The sequence below is a fragment of the Vigna angularis genome, chromosome 7, assembly GCF_016808095.1.
Source record: "Vigna angularis cultivar LongXiaoDou No.4 chromosome 7, ASM1680809v1, whole genome shotgun sequence".
Classification (NCBI taxonomy): Eukaryota; Viridiplantae; Streptophyta; class Magnoliopsida; order Fabales; family Fabaceae; genus Vigna; species Vigna angularis.
The window spans coordinates 596,429-612,086 of NC_068976.1; the positions used below are offsets into that span (position 1 = coordinate 596,429).

The 15,658-nt window shown below is 40.1% G+C and overlaps 1 long non-coding RNA gene across 1 annotated transcript; it reads left to right on the forward strand.

Annotated features, from left to right (window-relative positions):
• The first annotated feature begins 12,158 nt into the window (after positions 1 to 12,158).
• LOC108337932 (uncharacterized) lies at positions 12,159 to 14,630 on the forward strand. The gene is made up of 3 exons (XR_001832971.2): positions 12,159 to 12,495; positions 12,602 to 12,692; positions 14,381 to 14,630. It is a non-coding gene; the product is annotated as an uncharacterized LOC108337932 (long non-coding RNA).
• Positions 14,631 to 15,658: the final 1,028 nt, after the last annotated feature.

Consider the following 15,658-nt stretch of genomic DNA (forward strand, 5'->3'; position numbering starts at 1 on the left):
CAACTGTTGCACCCATCTCGGTTCAACCTTATAGAATGGCACCAGCCGAGTTGGCCGAGCTCAAAATGCAGATTGAAGAATTGATGGATAAGAAGTTCATCAGGCCGAGCGTTTCACCTTGGGGAGCGCCTGTGTTGTTGGTAAAGAAGAAGGATGGCAGCTCTCGGCTCTGCATTGATTATAGACAACTCAATAAGCTGACCATTAAGAACAAGTATCCACTGCCAAGGATTGACGACCTACTGGACCAACTGCAAGGTGCGTGCGTATTTTCAAAGATTGATTTACGTTCGGGCTATCACCAAATTAGAGTGAAGGAGGGAGATATTCAAAAGACTGCATTTCGGTCTCGTTATGGTCATTATGAATACGTGGTGATGCCCTTTGGAGTGACGAACGCACCTGCAATCTTCATGGACTACATGAACCGGATTTTTAGACCATACTTGGATAAGTTTGTTGTAGTGTTTATTGATGATATCCTCATTTATTCCAAAAGTTTTGACGAGCATGAAGACCACTTGAGGATCGTGTTAAGTGTGTTGAGGGAAAAGGAGCTGTATGCCAAGAGGTCAAAGTGTGAATTCTGGATGAAGGAAATCCAGTTTTTGGGGCACATCGTTTCTGCTGGAGGTATTTCAGTGGATCCAGCCAAGGTGAAAGCAGTCCTGGATTGGGAAAGCCCACGTTCGGTCACTGAGGTTAGGAGTTTCGTGGGGCTAGCGGGCTACTATAGACGGTTCATTGAGGGATTCTCTAAGATAGTAGCCCCTCTGACCTATCTCACCAGGAAAGACCAACCGTTCGCATGGACCGATCGTTGTGAGGAGAGCTTCCAGGAATTAAAGAAAAAATTAACGAGCGCACCAGTGTTGGTCATTCCAGACACAGCCAAACCGTTTGAAGTGTATTGTGATGCGTCGTATCAAGGTTTGGGCTGTGTATTGATGCAGGAGAGGAAGGTAGTGGCTTACTGATAACAGTTGAAAAACTGTTATTTTCAGGCTTAAAATTGATATTAAAAGCAACCTTTAGACTTAGAAACTAGCTTGAAATCAATGCTTTTATCTATATTTTCAGAAATAAGAGAGCTGGACAGGTTTATGCTTGATTTGAGTGTTTTTGTGCAGGTTTTGAGGTGAATTTAGTGAAAGAAGTAAAGAAGGAGAGAAGTGGAATCATAAAAGGAAGCAAAGAGTGCAAAAAGAGAAGTCAAAGGCACCGCTCAGCGGCATTTTACCGCTGAGCGGCACTCAGGAGGTCACGGGAGGTCCGCTGAGGGGCAAACTGGCCGCTGAGGGGAAGAAAAGTGAAGCGAGGTCACCGCTGAGCGGTATTTACCGCTGAGCGGCACTTTTTGGGCTTGGGCTTTTGTAATCTTTTGTAACTCTAGAATAGTATATAAGGACTTGCACGTCCTAGGGTTAGACATCTTTGGCAGAAACGAGGCAAACACTCTCTCTTCCACCCCTTTGAAGGAGGATCTTGGATGCTCAGGCTACCTCTTCACCTTTTCAGGGTTTATTCTTTCATACTTTCATTGTAATTCATCTAGGTTCACCATGAATATGGTGAACTAAACCTTGTATGTTTGTTGGGGAATCAATGTAATCTCTTGAAGCTCTCATATATGGAATTTATGCTTGCATCTTAATCTAAGATTTATGCTTTCTTTCATCATTAGTTAGGGTTTTTCCTCTTTGCTTAATGCTTGCATTGTTTAACTCATTCTAATGCATGATTATTGGTTTTGTCGATACGGACACGTACGGGGAAGTCTAGATCTGGGGAATTTCTCCCAATATTATATTGGTTGTCGTTAAGCTCCTGCACTTATGAACTAATCATTAGGAATGCTAGGAATTGTATGAACTCGTGATTAGGGAGAAGCCATCTAGAATGGTACTTTAGAGAGTGGCATTAACAATGATGATTTGAATGTTGAATTCCTAAAATGTATGAGAGTGGATGAGATGAAATTGACCCCCAACAACATATTCATTCATATATTCCATTGAAAGTGTTTATCTTTTGTCTTTGCCATTGATCAAATTTCATGCATACATGTTTATTTTCGTCTTTTGCATAATATAATCCAAATATTTCGTTTGTAAGTCTTAGTTAATCAAGAAACCACACAACTAAACTAGGCCGTGAGTCCTTTGGGAAGAACGATACTTGGTCTTACCAAGTTTATTACTTGAACGATTCGGTCATACTTGCCGATTGTAAAACAAGTTTGTGACATCATATTTTGGTGCTTACAAATTTGTCCATCAAGTTTTTGGCGCCGTTGCCGGGGACTCGTGGTTTAACTGGTTAATTTGTGTGATTATTGATTATCTTTGACTTTACTTTTGAATTTCTGTTTTTATTTTTTTTCTGTTTTTTATTTTATTTTATTTTTCTGTTTTTTATTTTATTTTATTTGATTAGGTTAGATTAGATTTTATTTTATTTTATTTTATCTTTTAGATTAGGTTAGATTAGATTTTATTTTATTTTTAGATTAGATTTTATTTTATTTTATTTTTTAGGTTAGGTTAGATTAGATTTTATTTTTAGATTAGGTTTTATTTGATTCTATCTTCTCAATCTTTTTATCTTCTGAATATATATCTTCTTCTATATCTTTTTGTGCTAACAAATCTTTTCTAGGGTTTTGTTTTCTTGTGTATGCAGGAAGCAATTCGAACTAGGAGTAAGAAAACAACAGAACCACTTTTTGAAGGTCTAGAAGAGAGTAGAAGGAGGAGAAGAATCAGAACGTCCAGAGAACTTTTCCCTTCTCCAGAGACTCTCTTACAATCATCACCACAAGGTTCTGTTCATAGCACAAGAAGTATGGAGAACAATAATGCTAGAAGAACTCTTGCAGATTACACTAATATTGCTGGACCTCAACACTTTAACAGCATAGCTAGACCTAGAGTCAATGCAGCCAACATGGAGGTCAAGCCAGCATTAATTCAACTGGTGAAGAGTAATCAATTTAATGGGTTATCTCACGAAAGCCCATATGAGCACCTTACAACTTTTAATGAGATCTGCAACACGGTCAAGATTAATGGGGTGCCAGACGAAGCTATCAAACTTAGCTTGTTTCCCTTCTCATTGGGGGGCAATGCTAAGCTTTGGTTAAACTCTTTTCCAGAAGAAAGTTTCACAGAGTGGGAAGCAGTGGTCACAAAATTTTTAAACAAATACTTTCCACAATCTAAGGTGACCAAAGGCAAGCAAGAGATTTCATCATTCAAGCAGGGCATGGAAGAATCACTGGGGCATGCATGGGACAGGTATAAAAGCTTGTTACGTAAAACTCCCACGCATGGTTTTGAAGATCAAGAAGTAGTCTTAACTTTCCTTGGAGGGCTTGGTTCACAAACCAAGATGATGCTGGACGCCTCAGCAGGAGGCAATATTAAATGGAAGACTCCAGAGGAAGCAACTGAAATTATAGAAAACATGGCTACTAGTGACAATGAGCTGCACAGTGAGAGAGGAGCTCCTATGCAACAAAAAGGAGTTCTTCAATTACAAACACATGATGCCTTGCTAGCTCAGAACAAAATTCTAACTCAACAGCTGGAGACTCTGACTAAAACTTTGGCTCAATTACCTAAAGAGCTGAAATCTGCTGCACAGGTACAAACCCAGTTGTGCGAATTATGTGGAGGTGATCATGTCAATGGTCAGTGTGCTTTTCCAGTGGAAGCCGTGGAGGATGTTAATTTCATGGCTAATCAATTTCCATACCGTCAAGGGAATTACAATCAAGGGTGGAAACCACATCCAAGCATTGGCCAAGGACAAACTGGGCAAGCGAATCAATATAATAAGCAGCAGCAGCAACCAACCTTGTGGCAACAGTTATCTATGCTTAATGAAAGACAAACAAGGTTGGAAGAAACTCTTCAGCAGTTCATACAGAAAACAGAATCTTCTCAAAAGAGCACTGAAGCTGCTATAAAGAATTGGGAGATTCAAATGGGTCAGATTACCAAGCGATTGGAAGAAAGACCAGATAGAAATTTTGGGGCTAATACTGAGGTTAACCCCAGAGAAGAGTGCAAAGTGGTAAAGAGTGTTAATGAAGAGATAATTGAGTTAGAAGAAGACGAAACAGAAGAAAGAAGAGAAGTAGAAAGAAAGAACATTTTTCCTTTTCCAACAAATCAAGAGAAACAAATGGACTTCACAGAGTTATTCAGAATGGTGGACAATGATGCACCTTGGGAACAAATTCTACAGAAAATTTCAGTATACACAAAATCAGATGAAGGAACCTCTACAAAGAAGAGACGTAGAGATGTTGAGGAAGAAAAGTGTATACCTGTTAAGCAAGAGTCATTCCCTCCTAAAGCACCAGATCCAGGTAGTTTTTCTATCCCTTGTACTATAGGGAAGAAAAAGGTAAAGAAAGCTCTCCTTGATTTAGGTTCAAGTGTTAACTTGATACCTTACTCTTTACTGGAGCAAATTGGCAATGTTAAAGTGAAACCTGTAAAGGTTAATCTAGTAATGGCCGATGGGTCTTCAAAGGAGCCATGTGGGATTGCTGAGGACATTATAATTTGTGTTGGCAAACTTCAGTTTTTAGCAGACTTTGTGGTGATGAAAATGGAGACCGAGAAGATACCTATCATACTTGGAAGACCGTTTATGAAAACGGCCAGGGCCATCATTGATGTACATGAAGGTATAGTAGTGCTTCAGGATAGAGAGGAGAGAGTGGTGGTGGATGTCTTCAAGGATGAAACGCAAGCAAAGGAGGAAGAGGCTAGTTATAAAGCTGCATTTCGAGATGCACCCATGACTAGACATAAAGATGAAGATCTTGAGGTTTCAGGTAACCATTGTTTGTTGTTTCAGGTACCCAAGGAAGAGGAGATTGGAAGAGGAGAAGGAATTCCTAGAGACTGGAAGAAAAGAAGACTCCAACTTGGCACACCAGTAAGAATCAAGAACAAGTTGTGGGTTGTGAAGGGCTTTAAAGAGAAGGAGATGATAGAGATAGAGTCTCCATGTTCTAGAAGAATCAAGACAGTCCAAAGGAAGCAGTTGAGAAGTTGGTGGAATGGTTACATCAACTATAAAGAAGATGGAACTTGAACTTTATTGGGTCAAGCTAATGACGTTAAAAGAGCGCTTGCTGGGAGGCAACCCAGTGATTGATAAACTTTTGATTTTATTTTGGTTTTGTAATTTTTAAGTTGTGGACTTTATTCTGGACATTATTTTGTTGAATTTAGCATCTACTGAAGGATGCTAGGTGGTTAAGTATCTACTGAAGGATACTAGGTTTGTAACACCTACTGATGGGTGCTGGTAAGTTTGAAACACCTACTGATGGGTGTTGGTGGATTTTGGGTCAGGCTCGTGACGTTAAACAAGCGCTACCTGGGAGGCAACCCAGTTGATTGATTGTTTTTGTTTGTTTATTTTAGTTAGGATTTGCATAAGCATTTTTAACATTGAATTGCAGGGAACCCATGAGGGGCATGTAGGGAAGACACGTAGGTTAAGAAAAGAAGGAGAGGAGCACATCACGAAAGTGCCGCTGAGCGGTATTTTACCGCTGAGCGGTACTCTCGCAGAATGGGCTTTAGTTCCCCTTAGCGGGACCCGAGCCCATTAGGGTATTTTTATACCCCAAGCTGTGTTTTAGGGTTTATTTTCAGGCTTCTCTCTGCACAAACACTTCCACACATCTTCTCCTAGGTTTTCCACATCTTTTCACTCTTCCCTCTTTAGAAAATCTCTCTTTCACTCACTTTTTCACTAGTGTGCCATCAAAGTTTGGGGTTGGAAGAGAGCATTCTAGCTTGGAAGCATTCTCATTGCATCTAGTATCTCCACCCAAGTAAGTAAAATGCATTTTGTTTATTCTAGGGTTCTTGAATTTGAATGTGATTGTCAAAGCATGAATATTTAGGGGTTTTGATTTCTATGCATGATTTGATGATATATTTGATGTTTGAACCGATTAAACTGCATGATTATGAACTGGAACACTGAAAATTGCATTTGGGTGGAGTTAGGACAGCTTTAAAATAGGTTTTTCACAAATCTGCAGAGTTACCGCTGAGGGGTAAGTTACCGCTGAGCGGTACTCTGCCAGACTTGGTTTTTTCTGGTTTTTGCGTGCTGGAATGTGGCATTGGTGGCGCTGAGGGGAAATTCTGGCCCTCAGCGGTGGTTTAGCTTCGAAAGGAGTTGTGTTCTGTGTTTTACTAATGATTAACATCATGTTCTGTGGTTTTGTTGTGTTTTGAATGTAGGAATGGCATCCTCTTCAGGAAAGAGATTGAAAACCATGGCAACCAAGAGGAAGAAAAAGGAACCAGAGCAACCCCACTCTAGCAGGTTCCTCTCTAGGAAACATGAGAAGCACTTTAGGGTGGTTCAGGACAGAAGACTTCTGATGGAGAGAAAGGTTGGAATGATACCTAACTTTGCTCCTCAATTTGGAGAGCAAGTGTTAGGGAATGATTGGGGAAAGCTAGCCACTTATCCTGCACCTGCCAACATAGCTGTGGTGAAGGAATTTTACACCAATGCAAAGAAGATTGGTGATTATCCAGCTGAGAATTATTTGGGCTATGTCAGAGGCCATGCTATCAGGTATGATCCTGATTCGATCAACAACTTCCTGGATACTGTGTGGGCTGGTGAGCAATGTCAGTTTGCTCTTTGCATGGAGGAAGGTGCTGATTTTGAGGATGTGGAGAGAGTGTTGTGTATACCTGGAGGACACTTCCAAAGGAATAGATCTGGCTCAGTGGTTAACATTAGGAGGACAGATTTGACTCCTCTTGCAAAATATTGGATGGCATTTTCTCATGCCAACATTCAGCCATGTTCACATGTGTCAGATATTACTCTCAGCAGGGCACTATTCATCTACTGTGCTATCAGAAATTTGAATGTTAATATTGGGCAGGTGATAGCTGATGAAATTAGTGTATGTGCGAACACCTCAAACAACAAAGCACCACTAGGACATCCTTCTTTGATCACTCACCTCTGCAAGCTAGCTGGGGTGGACACTTCTGTTCCACCATTTGAGAGGCCAAGAAAAGCTATTGATGAGGCTTATTATAGACAGTACTGTGGAGGTGAGGATGTAGCTCAGCCAGTTCCACCACGTCGTGCTCGTAGAGAGAGAGGGCCAGCACAGAGCCAGACATCTGCTGATACACATGAAGCAGAACCATTCCAGATGAGGGACATGTATATGTCTCTTATAGGTGCTCAGTTGCAGTCTATTCACAGAGGGCAGGTGGCTACTGCTGAGATGATAGTGGGGATGTATGATACACCTCCAGCCCACAGGTGGACTATGGATGAATTCCATAATGTAGTAGCTTGGCCAGAAGAACCAGTACATGGAGGAGGAGCTGGAGCAGCTGAAGCTTCAGCAAGAGATATGGAAGAAGATGAAGCTGAGGAGGAGGATGCATTTGATGATGATGAAGATGAGGAGGAAGAGGAAGATACAGAGGACAACTCAGACTGATGAGGAGCTGAGATAGCATTTACTGATGAATGCTATCATATGATTATGCTTTTGCGGTTTAAGTTTTCTGAACTTATTTGTTTTTGTTTTTAGATTAGGGTTTGATGTACTCTATTGAAAACCTGGTTTGTTATGATGGTTTGCTATTAACTGTGATTGTGTGATAAGTACTGCTTGATGATGCTTATTGATTGATTGATGTTGAGATAGATGTGCACATTAAAATGCTTATACAGGTGGTTCACAAGCTTTGTGAACAAATGCATGATATCATGATTGTGATTGTGAGATTAAGCAGGATGTGTATGTCAAATGTGAATGAGCTTATATGTGAGGTTTTGAGCTCCAGAGTTTTTGGTATGATTGAATGCTATTACTTTGAAAGCATGAATGATTTTGCCCAGGTTTTCTATGATTGAATCAATTGCTTGTTTTGCATCATGTGATCAAGGCCATTTGTTGGAACCCTTTTTATTGGCCAAATTCATAAAGTTAGCTTACTAAAAGAGAACACGTTGTGTTCTATCCTTTGAACCCTTAGCCTTGAACATACACTGAAAACCTTTGATTGAAAATCTTTACCTTGAGTTAAGTAGAAGATCTTGTGTGGTATTGTTGAATGTTCAAGTTTGGGGTTGTTGGGAAAACATGAAAAGAAAAGCATTGAGCTAAGAAGCTAAAAAGTCAGAATATACAAAGAGAAAAGAAAAAGAAGTAAAGCTCAATGCTAATGTAAAGGTAAAAGAAAGTTGGGAATGAATAAGATAATTGTGTTGTTATGATTCTCTTAACTCAAGGATTTTGTGATCCAGAAAAACCAATTTTCTTGTTAGCCCAGCCACATTATAAGCCATTGAAAAGTCCTTGTGATGATGCATGCTTGTGAATGTTTTTGATTGTGGTAAAATGAAAGGCAAAGTTGATTCGTGTGACATTGTGATAATAGAGTGAAGGAGTGAAACACCTCACCTCTTATACACTTGTGTGTTGAGTGAAACACTTTACCTAGTGAGGAAATAGTCCATAAGCACATGAACATCCATGCTTAATTGATTGATCATTCATGAAAAATAGCATTTGTTGGAATTTAAATGACTTTGTGAACACTAAAGCATGTGCACATCTTGATTGAACTCTTGGTCATAAGTTTGAGTGAAGTTGTTATTTATCTTGAAAAGAGGATTTTGAATGAGTGAATCATCATATGAATTGGTTGAAGATGGAGTTACATCTTGTTTTGCTTGAGGACAAGCAAAGTTCTAAGTTTGGGGTTGTGATAACAGTTGAAAAACTGTTATTTTCAGGCTTAAAATTGATATTAAAAGCAACCTTTAGACTTAGAAACTAGCTTGAAATCAATGCTTTTATCTATATTTTCAGAAATAAGAGAGCTGGACAGGTTTATGCTTGATTTGAGTGTTTTTGTGCAGGTTTTGAGGTGAATTTAGTGAAAGAAGTAAAGAAGGAGAGAAGTGGAATCATAAAAGGAAGCAAAGAGTGCAAAAAGAGAAGTCGAAGGCACCGCTCAGCGGCATTTTACCGCTGAGCGGCACTCAGGAGGTCACGGGAGGTCCGCTGAGGGGCAAACTGGCCGCTGAGGGGAAGAAAAGTGAAGCGAGGTCACCGCTGAGCGGTATTTACCGCTGAGCGGCACTTTTTGGGCTTGGGCTTTTGTAATCTTTTGTAACTCTAGAATAGTATATAAGGACTTGCATGTCCTAGGGTTAGACATCTTTGGCAGAAACGAGGCAAACACTCTCTCTTCCACCCCTTTGAAGGAGGATCTTGGATGCTCAGGCTACCTCTTCACCTTTTCAGGGTTTATTCTTTCATACTTTCATTGTAATTCATCTAGGTTCACCATGAATATGGTGAACTAAACCTTGTATGTTTGTTGGGGAATCAATGTAATCTCTTGAAGCTCTCATATATGGAATTTATGCTTGCATCTTAATCTAAGATTTATGCTTTCTTTCATCATTAGTTAGGGTTTTTCCTCTTTGCTTAATGCTTGCATTGTTTAACTCATTCTAATGCATGATTATTGGTTTTGTCGATACGGACACGTACGGGGAAGTCTAGATCCGGGGAATTTCTCCCAATATTATATTGGTTGTCGTTAAGCTCCTGCACTTATGAACTAATCATTAGGAATGCTAGGAATTGTATGAACTCGTGATTAGGGAGAAGCCATCTAGAATGGTACTTTAGAGAGTGGCATTAACAATGATGATTTGAATGTTGAATTCCTAAAATGTATGAGAGTGGATGAGATGAAATTGACCCCCAACAACATATTCATTCATATATTTCATTGAAAGTGTTTATCTTTTGTCTTTGCCATTGATCAAATTTCATGCATACATGTTTATTTTCGTCTTTTGCATAATATAATCCAAATATTTCGTTTGTAAGTCTTAGTTAATCAAGAAACCACACAACTAAACTAGGCCGTGAGTCCTTTGGGAAGAACGATACTTGGTCTTACCAAGTTTATTACTTGAACGATTCGGTCATACTTGCCGATTGTGAAACAAGTTTGTGACATCATATTTTGGTGCTTACAAATTTGTCCATCACTTACGCTTCTAGGCAGTTGAAGATCCACGAGAAGAATTACCCCACACACGACTTAGAGTTGGCAGCGATCGTGTTTGCACTAAAAATTTGGAGGCATCATCTGTACGGAGCAACGTTTCAAGTCTTTAGTGATCACAAGAGTCTTAAGTATCTCTTTGATCAAAAGGAGCTGAATATGAGGCAAAGGAGGTGGCTTGAATTTTTGAAAGATTATGAGTTTGAGCTGTTGTATCACCTTGGAAAAGCTAATGTGGTGGCTGACGCCTTGAGTAGGAAAGCTGTAAGGGTCTCGGCAATGATGATGAAAGAGCTGAGCTTGGTGGAAAGTTTTAGAGATCTAAGGTTACAGTTCGACTTAGGAGCAAACGTGATCAGATGCTGTAACCTTAGACTTTCCAGTGATATGTTCGACCGAATCAGAGTGAAGCAACGTGAGGATGAAGAATTGGCAAAGATATTAAGTACGCTCGGCACAGATCAGGCTAAGGAATTCAGTACTGGAGCGGACGGTCTACTGCGTTATATGGGTAGAACGTGCATTCCCAATGATGGTGAGCTGAAGAGGATTATATTGGAGGAAGGGCATCACAGCCGTCTTAGCATGCATCCTGGCATGACTAAGATGTATCAAGACCTTCGTGTATCTTTCTGGTGGCCGGGAATGAAGAGCGACATTGCACGTTTTGTAGCGTCCTGTCTAACTTGTCAGCGTGCAAAGGCCGAACACCAAAGACCAGGCGGGTTACTGCAGCCACTGGAGATTCCTGAATGGAAGTGGGACAGCATCTCCATGGATTTCGTGACCCACCTGCCACGCACGGTCAGAAACCATGATTCAGTTTGGGTGATTGTGGATAGATTAACGAAGAGCGCCCATTTCCTAGCCGTCAACTTGAAGATGTCAATGGCAAACTTGGCCAAGTTGTACATTAAGGAGATCGTTCGGTTGCATGGAGTTCCTTCGAGCATTGTTTCAGACCGAGACACGAGATTTACTTCTCATTTTTGGCAATCGTTGCAAGAAGAATTGGGGAGCAAGTTGCTGATGAGTTCAGCATATCACCCTCAGACGGACGGCCAATCTGAGCGAACCATTCAGACGCTCGAGGATTTATTGAGGACGTGCGTCCTAGATCATATGGGAGTATGGGATGAAGTTCTGCCGCTCGTAGAATTCACGTATAACAACAGTTTTCAAGCAAGCATAAGAATGGCACCGTTTGAGGCTCTCTATGGAAGAAAATGTAGGACGCCGCTTTGTTGGTTCCAGGAAGGAGAGAACGTATTAACTGGACCTGAATTGATCCAGCAAACAACTGAGAAGGTGAAGTTGATCCAAGAACGATTGAAGACGTCTCAAAGCAGGCAGAAATCTTATGCTGATAAGAGAAGAAGACCCTTAGAGTTCGCTGCTGGAGATCACGTGTTTCTCAGGCTGAATCCAATCACTGGAGTGGGAAGAGTTCTCCGTCCAAAGAAGCTTTCACCCAAGTTCGTAGGGCCTTATCAAATTCTGAAGAAGATTGGATCAGTTGCGTATGAGTTAGCTTTACCACCTCAATTGTCCAACCTCCATCCAGTCTTTCACGTTTCTCAACTCCGGAAGTATATATCTGATCCATCACACGTACTGGAGTTGGAAGACGTCCAGCTTCGCCCAGACCGAACGCTGGAGCTACAACCAGTTTGCGTGGAAGATAGCCGCACCAGACTCTACAAAGGAAAGGACGTTCGTCTTGTGAAGGTGGTGTGGGACGCAAAGACTGGTGACTCAACATGGGAAGTTGAAGAAGCTATGAAGAAGTTGTACCCTCACTTGTTTCCTGGTAAGCTTTAGAATTTTCGAGGACGAAAATTTTTGTAGTTAGGGGGAATGTGAAACCCTGATTAATTAACGCACCCAAATCCACACTCTGATCACCCTTTTAAGGCACCGTGCCACGTCAAACAGCACTCACACTCACTCTGCATGTATCTGCCATGTGTCACGGCTGAAACCTTTGAAAAACGTTAGTGGAAGACAAGTGGCGTGTGGAGAATGGGCGTTCGTCCTGCGTGAGAAGGGAAATCACCCTCTGCATGCGCTGACGCCGTCTGTCACATTAGAAGCTTCTAAAATCTGTAGTGGGAACCAGGTGGCAGTACAGGAGTGCATGTCCGTTTGACGTGGGGGAGAAAAATGATTTCTCTGAAAACACTTTCCATCATTCCCTGCATTCATCTTCTTCCTCACGAAACCCTTGCTCTTCTTCTTCTCCAACTTCTCTCTAAAACTCCTTCATCTTCTCTCTAAGATAACTCACCATCATCTCCTCCGATCCCATTTCAGATACCGTAGAAACATTCCCTGCACCGTGAGCATCGTTCTAAACCGAACAGAACTGCGATCTGAACTGGTAAGTTCTCGTCTCTGAATATTCGTCCCTTTTGTTTTTGCGAACCAAATTCGGGTTGCATGCGTGGGTTATAGGTCTGAACTGTTTATGATTTTTGGTGTGTTAGATTAAGTGGAAGTTGTGGAGTGATTCTTTGGGTAGAAAGCTGTGAGAGAACGAGCGAAACCCTTGCATTTGGAAGTGCACTACTGAACCAGGTAAGGGAAGCTTTAGTAATTTAATTGATACTTGGATGATGTGTGTGAAAGCATGAAGTGTACTGGATGTATGAAATGTATGATGTTTAAGTATGCATGAACGAGCCCTGTTGTACTGGTTGTGTATGAGTGATATTGTATGAACTGTATGTTGAGGATGAAACGTATGATTTGGAAAATAAATAATTTCTGTATAGTATGAGATGATAATATGAATTCTGTAATGTATGAGATTTATGGTGGAGATAAATTATAAGTTATGAATCGTATGAAAACTGTGAAGTTATTGTAGATGAAAAATCTGGAAAATATCATAGTCTTTGCTTGATAATGCACGCTCGTCATCAAACGGTCTTATACCGTTCGGTTTCCCCTGAAAATGACTTAGAATAGGAATTCTTTCATTTGGAAAGGATTCTGTTTAAGAGCGAGCGTCTTCTTGTGAAAGGCTAGGTTTGAGCGTTCGGCTCATCCTAGTGGTGTCCAACGATCGTAATTAATTGAAGTTATATTAGTAACGCTCGGTTTTGTAATCCGGCGTTCGTTATAGGAGCGCTTAGTCTTATACTGAGCGTTCGTCCAAATGAGCGCTCGTTCTTAGATCGAGCGTTCGTTCTATTTAGTGCTCGGTCATTTACCTAGCGTTCGTTCTAAGCAGTGTTCGGTTTTATACTGAACGCTCGTCCTTTTCGTAATATTTCAACGAGCGATAAATAGCGTTCGTCCATAAAGCTAAATAGCGTTCGTCCATAAAGCTAAATAGCGTTCGTCCATAAAGCTAATTAGCGTTCGTCCAAACAGTAACTTTATATCCACTACCGCGTTCGGTTATTGACTGGCGGGTAGTACCTTTTATAAATTCGTGTCCGTTTTAATATCTAAAAGTCTTATGACGTTTTATTCACTTGGATTCGATCTAATGTCCTTGAAAGTAAATTATTCTAAGTATCAGTTAAATCGTTCTAGAGTCAGTCCATGTAGTTGATTCAAGTGATCACAACATTCGTCCTCGGAAAGACGTTCGTTTTTCTTCTGTCAGACACGAGTGTCTCTCGGTATCATGATGACGTTCGTCCTCATTATGAAGGGGTCTGAACGCTCGTCTTTTTAGGGAAGTGGAACTAAGAATGAAAATGTGATGTTGAGGGAAGTATATAATGTGCGAACCATATATGAGATGAAACTATGAGTTTGGAATTTGAACGAGCGTTCCAAGGAGGAACGTCTCTCTAATTTGAATATGATGAGTTGTATAGTATGACCATGGTAAAATTACTGATGGCTGTTCATCCTGATATTCCGTGAGTACCCGTCCTCAAGTAGAGGGGAGTAGGTCATGTGTGGGAATGGCAGGAGGCCCTAGTTCTCTTGAGTACTTTGGACTGATAGGGTTAACCTCGGGTGGCAGCTGATAAGTGTTTCCAGTTACCACACCACCCGAGTGCACGAACGCCTGTAGTTACATGGATTCATACAGTCCGGACGGTCGGTCTTATGAGAGTTTGGATGAATTATATTATGCTTTGATGTATTGTTGTATGTCTCGTATGTTAATTGCTTATGTGAAATTGTTATATGAGTTGTATGAATTAAACTACCTAAGCTTACCCTTGCAATTCCTTGTGTTGTCTACTGGTTATGTACGTCCGTCTTGTCAATGCAATGATCATCCGTGTGGATGTGAGCAGATGGTGAGGCGCCACTTGAAGAAATGCTGGAAGAAGAAAATTTGGAAGACGCCAACCTTGTTGAAGTAGAGGTTAAAGCCGAGCCCTAGAGCGCTCGTTCAGTAGTAGCTGTTAGTGTTTCTGGATTGTATTTTGGGACGTTCGGTTATTTAGTTTTGAAAAGTCGTTCGTTCAGAACTTAGTATTTTGTAGATATATTCCGAACCCTGTATCTTGTACGTTCGGCTTTTAAGAGTTGTTGTAATTAAGACTGCACTGTTAATTCTGTAAATGTAATTAGTTCTAATTAATGGTAATTACTATTTATTGGGATGTTACAGTTGTATACTTTTTGTTTTTATTCATTTATTAATTTAAATTTAATTTGTTGTATTTTTGTGATTTTTTTAAACTTTTTATATTGAATTGTTAACATTTTTTTAATTGTTAACTTTTATTATATTTAATATTTATTTAATATTGTTTATAATATAATTAATTTGAAATTTATATTTGTTTGTTAATAGATAATGTTTTTTGAAATTATCTATTTATTTAAAAGATATTTATTATGCGCAAATTTTAATTTTAAACTAATAGAAAATAAAAACAAATCAAATTCAAAAAATAGTAAATCAAAACAAAAAGAAAAAGAATAAAATATTCATTCACTACATTTTCAGTTACGGCCAATTGAGCCGTACTTCCAAGTGTAGCTACCGCAATTCCAACTACGGTGTCGTATCAACCGTGTTTCCAATTTCGACGTGATGTGAATTGCACTTCCAACTGCGACTACAGTGAACGACAACCTCTGCAACCGCTCTTTTGCCGGTGTGCTCTCAATCACTACGTCTCGACTCGACCTTCGTCGCATCCAACCCAGAAATACATCTGATCCAAACCTTTGTCCCATCCAACCCAGCACCGACATCCTCTCAATCACTAAGGTCTCGATCTTCATCCCATCCAATCCAAAAATACATCCAACCCAGAAATACATCCCAGCACATACAAACAACACATAAATACCACATACAAACAACAGTCAAAAGATTCTCTATAATTATGTGGTTCTGACAGGGGCACCGTTGGAATAATAAAAAAATTGAAAGGTGTAAGAAGAGACTGATGAGGTGCATACAGAAGCACTCATGCTTGAGATTGAAGATGTTAGCCTTTTGAACCTAACACTCATATGATTGACCTAACTAATTTGTAACTAAATTACATATAAAAAACATGCTTAAATATATTATTTGGAATCATATTTCATACGCCACACTTAAGTGTTTATAA